General features: G+C 40.9%; 1 non-coding gene across 1 annotated transcript; it reads right to left on the bottom strand.

The window, feature by feature from the left end:
* On the bottom strand, positions 1-106 carry LOC122033074. Its single transcript, XR_006126337.1, has one exon. It is a non-coding gene; the product is annotated as a small nucleolar RNA R71 (small nucleolar RNA).
* Between the last annotated feature and the right edge of the window lie 5,333 nt (positions 107-5,439).

Genomic DNA, 5,439 nt, shown 5'->3' with positions numbered 1-5,439 from the left:
ATATGAGGAATTGCATAACAAATTTTGCTCAGGCATATGGAGAATCATTATTTGAAGCATGGGATAGATTCAAGAGTCTTCAAAGACAGTGCCCTCATCATGGTTTTGAAAAATGGTTGATTTTATACATATTCTATGGGGGAATTTCTCTCTCAGACAAGACTTTATTGGATTCATCAGCTGGAGGTTCTTTTATGGACAAAAGTGTAGATGAAGCTTATTCATTAATTGATCAAGTGACATTGAACCTCCATGAATGGTCGAACAAAAGTTGGATGGAATTTCCCTCAGATATTCAAAAAGTGCAAGCCATGAATGTAAGAGAGCCTGTCAAACAAAATGAAATTCAACCACCCAAAAATGTTGAAATTCACAAGTCACAGAGTGAGGAGTTCGAACATTTGGGGGCAAAGCTTAATAGTATTGTTTCAAAATGGTTTAAAGAAGATCCCCCTCCTACACAGTCAAGATCCAATGAAAAGTGTGATGATGTTGGGTTGAGAAGTGGAAAAAATCATGAAGAACTTCTGAAGAACGACATGTTTAGAATTGAGGAGAAGAATAATAGAAGATCACAAGAACTCAGTTCCATTTCTCTGGGAAGTTCCCAAAGGCCAGAAGTACCTTTCCCTCAACGATTAATCACACCAACATTAGATAAGCAAGTTGGACCTCCTCCAAAAGCTCAAAGGGAATTTAGGAAAAAGGGAGTTCAGTCTTTCCCAGGACCTTCACTAAGGGTTCCTTTTCCACAAAGGTTAGTGGGGGTCAATGAAAATAAAGACTTCGGCAAATCCTGTGACACTAATATGGTTGAGTGTAGATTTTTGAATATATATGAAGATGAAGATTTTTCAGATGAGGATTTTATTGATAATGTAGTGGTAAATAAGTTTTCAGATCTACCTCAAAATTTTATAAGGTGTTATAGTGACATCGAATTTTCAGATGATGAATGTGATGTGGTAGATCAACTTAAAACTGCAAGTGAAGTTATTGATCCTCTTGTTATTGATTCTCCTATTGAGGACATAGATGTTGGTTTATTTTTTGATGTATGTGTTGATGATGATGATATGGAAGAATGTGTAGGGAGCTGTGTTGTGGAAGCAGCATCTCAAGGATCACCACCTTTGTCAAGACAACCCTTAGAGGTTTTAAGAATTGATCATGTTGTGGAACAATGTGTAGGGACTTATACAGAGCTAGTAGAGTCTCGAGAATCACCATCATTGATATCATCAACACCTAAGCTAGAGCCAGAACCATCATTTGATTCAGAGGAAGTCACATCTACATGTTTAGAAATTTCAGGTATTTCTCAACAAAGTAAGTTTAGTATTTCTTGTGATCTTTTGGAAAACTTTATGGAGGTACCTATAATTGACTTTGTTGGATGTGATTCAGTTTTTATTACTTATTCATCTTATCTTGATATGGTTCTAGCTCTATACTATATAACATGCTTGTGGGAGATTTGTTTTTCTTTTGGATGTGCAGATTTCACATGGGCCAATAATTGGAAGCTCAATCTGAACCGTCTTGAACCACCTGAAAAAATTTCCAAGAAGACGAAGATGGAGAGAGTTATACTTTACTTTGTAGCTCCTTTGATGAAAGCTCCCTCCATAATAAGAGCCCTTGGTAGGAGGGTTCTAAAATATCTTACCCTCCAAGAGCAAGATTTAGATGAATCTAATGAGGTGGTCGAGCTAATGACCTTAAACAAGCGCTTCTTGGGAGGCAACCCAAGTTCATTTTCCTTATTTTCTTTTATGTCTTTAGTTCTCTCTTTATAATAAACATGTATCCTCTACTTAATTTTTCTTGTCTATCTTATTGTTGTAGAATTCAAAGTTGTGGAGGAATGTGAGTATTGGATGGAGGAGTATCTTTAAAAACATGAACGTCAACCATTTGGAGCTCATCACTTGGTAACTTCTTTTAAAATCTCCTCCACGTTGTTTTTAGTTTTCATTGGGACAATGAAAAATTTAAGTCTGGGGGATGCATTAGATGCATTTGATTTGCTTTGTTTGTTTTTGTTTTTGCTTATGTCTTGCATTGTGTTTTGATTTTTTGTGGCATACATCTTGAGAACATCAAAACTTCACTTATATGCTTTCTTGGATTCAAGTGAAATGTTAGCACGATTATTGGCTTGATTCATGATGTTCGAATGATGCTAGTAGTAAACTTTGTGTAGTTCTTTTTTCTATCTTGGGAAGCATTAATAAGCTAAGAATCTTATGGTGATGAGTTTTAGTTTTGGTTCAACCTTAAGGATTTTATCTTCACTACACTTGTGCTTGACGCTTGAATAGTTGATGTCATTGAAATAGTCATAATTCATCTTGTTTGCTTAGTACTTGGTTTCCATGGTGATTTCTCAACTTTCATTTTGGTTACTGGATGAGGCTCAAATCATTAAAGCTCATTTGGAAAAATTAAAATATCCCAACATGTGTGCTAAAAGTACATTTGTGAATAAGTTTTGCACAATGCAAACACTTATTAATAAAAAAAAAAAAAAAAAAGAGGGATATAAAAAACAGTTGTCATGAGTGGAATCTAGCAAGTCACCCCTTTGAGACCGAGTTAGGTTACTGGGGAAATGACTGCTTAGCTTCCCTTGAGATTGAGCACACCTTTGAGACCTTGGGTTAGTTGAGAAATATGAGCCAAGTGAATGGTGAGTAAGTGCCTATCACTGGTTACTTGTCTTTCACTAGAAACATTAGGAATTCAAATTTGATGACGACTTGACTAGGACATAGATTGAAACTTGAAGGGTGTTGAGTTACTTTTACACTGTGCACAAGATTCTTATGCTTGAACCATACTTTACTTGTTTACATGATCACGCTTGTTAATGAAACTTTTTGATAGAATTAGGAAAGTGCACTAGGTTTTATGAATATGTTGTAGAACATATGAATTTAGACTGCAGCATTTTGCTTGAGGACAAGCAAAGGTTTAAGTCTGGGGGTGTGATGTGCGTAGATTATATACTCTTTTATGCATACTTTGACGCGCATCTATTTGTATTTCATTGGCATAATCTATGTTTATTGCACCCTGTTTCAGTAGAATATCATACTTTCATTATATTCTGTTCGGAGATCTATGTTGATACAGTCTGACCTGGATGTTGTTTTGATGTTGACACTGATTTAAGTTTCAATCAGATATTGAATTAACTCAGACAAATCAGGGTTGACTTGGTTGACCTGATTAATCTGATTGGGAAAAGTCCGAGCAAGGAGCTTGGCACGGGAGAAGTCCTGGTGAGTGAAGCCAGGCAAGGGAAAATCCAGATGGATCAAGGGTGATCGGACATCTGGTATTGGGAAGTCCAAGTATGGAAACTTGGCATGTATAGTCGGAGAAGAGCTCGGTAGCTCGGTCTCTGGACTGTCAGGATTAAGGGTAGCAAGCTTGGAAGCTTGCCTCTTAAATCACAGCCTTGGATCGGTCTGATGACCGATCCAGTGGCACAAGTGGCACGGGTGATCGGTCGGCAGACCGATCCAGTGACACTAAGTGTGCCCTGATCGGTCTACGGACCGATCAGTAAACACTCAGTAGCATACTGTGTTGTTACTGATCGGTCCGCCGACCGATCAGTGAGAACTCAGTAGCATACTGCGCTACTGTATCGATACTGACCGGTCTCGGGACCGGTCAGATTGATGCCTGATCGGTCCGGAGACCGATCAGGCTTGTGCGCGCGACATCCGCAGACCGATCAGTAACGATCGAAAAAGAGATTTGAACGTATGGATCGGTCTGCAGACCGATCCATACTATAGTCTGTTTTGCATGCACTTTCTCTGATTCTTTCTGATTCAAAGTTGCTTTTGCCTAAATATTTCTAACCATCTGCTGCAAGATTTTGAGGTGCAGGTTACTGGTAATTTGCAATTGGTTGATTTCAAATTGAGCTTCATTAGTAGAGGATACCAGAGAGACTTTTGCTATGTTCCACTGTAAACCTGTTAAAGCAGCAAAGTCGTGGCTGCGATCTGGCGGTGATCTGGCATCGATCAGCTCAACTCATGGTGATTGGGTGGAGCTCAGAGACACCAGTGAAGACCAGAATTCCATTGGTGTGAGCTCAGATGATCAGATGAGAAAGAAGCGTGATTGGCGATGCTATGGCTGGATGCAGAGATTTGCTGCAGTTTGGCAGGGATCCGTTGCGGGCGAAAGGCAGAGATGGCAGAGACATAAAAGGCTGGTTGAAGAGAGGGTTAAGGAGAAGTTTTTCTCAGGGAAGGAAAAAAAAACTCTCTGTCGATCGGTGCAAAAGCTTTGACGCTCGGGGCTGAGAAGCGGCTGTCTCGACTTGCTCTCTCTTTCACTGACCTTCGCGTGACTGTAAGCTTAATTTTGATTCTCCTAAGTCACCAAGCTCAGTAAGTCTTGTGCTATATTCTACATACCTGTTGAGTTTTTGTTGAGAGGTCACTCCACCGAGAAGGAGAAAGTTCATAGCCGGGTGTTCACCGGGGTTGATCTACCGAAGATCGGCTTGTCCACCTTACGGACACCGAGGAGTAGGGGCAAGTTATCCCCGAACCTCGTAAACACTTGAGTCACTGTGGTTTGCTTTGTTTCTTCCCTTATTCTTATTCTGTTCTTAACTGGTTTTCCGCTGCGCTAACCACTCGTGTGAGTTTTATCTTTAAGTTTTAGCTTTTGAAGAGGCTATTCACCCCCCTCTAGCCATCCAAGATCCTAACAATCTACTCTTTGCTTATTTTGATTGACAGGACGTGATTTGGAGTAAAAACAGAGTTTAAATGAAGTCTAGAGCTTCCAGAGTGACATGGGCATGCAAAACTATGTTTTCTTCATGTTCTGGCCGTGTAGAACTCACACGGCCGTGTGAAGGCCGTGTGAGGTTTTCTGCACTGCAGACTGAAACTAAAACAACCATAACTTTGTGCTCGGTTGGAGATTTGGGCGGTTCTTTATACCGACCTGTAGATAACTTCAAGATCTACAACTTTGATGAAGACTTCAACGGGAGAAAACCCCATCTTGGTGGCCTAAAAGATGTTGCAATGAAACATAACTATTCAAAGCTAAGACAAAGGGTGTGCAAGGGCCATGCAAGGGGGTGTGAGCTGCACACGGCCATGTATGGCATCTAGTGCTGAAACCTTACATGGCCGTGTAAATCTACACGGCCATGTGAGGTTTCCAGAGGCCAAGCAGGACATGGCCGTGTGGATCTACACGGCCATGTGAGGTTTCCAGAGGCCAAGCAGGACATGGCCGTGTGGATCTACACGGCCGTGTGAGGTTCCCAGAGACCAAGCAGGTGATGGTCGTGTGCACCACACGGCCGTGTAGCATTTCCAGAGAGCAGGAGGGCCTTGGCCGTGTGCACCACACGGCCGTGCAGCATTGGCAGAGAAGGAACTGGACATG

Source organism: Zingiber officinale, chromosome 11A (genome assembly GCF_018446385.1).
Source record: "Zingiber officinale cultivar Zhangliang chromosome 11A, Zo_v1.1, whole genome shotgun sequence".
Taxonomy (NCBI): Eukaryota; Viridiplantae; Streptophyta; class Magnoliopsida; order Zingiberales; family Zingiberaceae; genus Zingiber; species Zingiber officinale.
The sequence above is the reverse complement of the archived record's forward strand: the minus strand, read 5'-3'. Positions and strand labels throughout refer to the sequence as shown.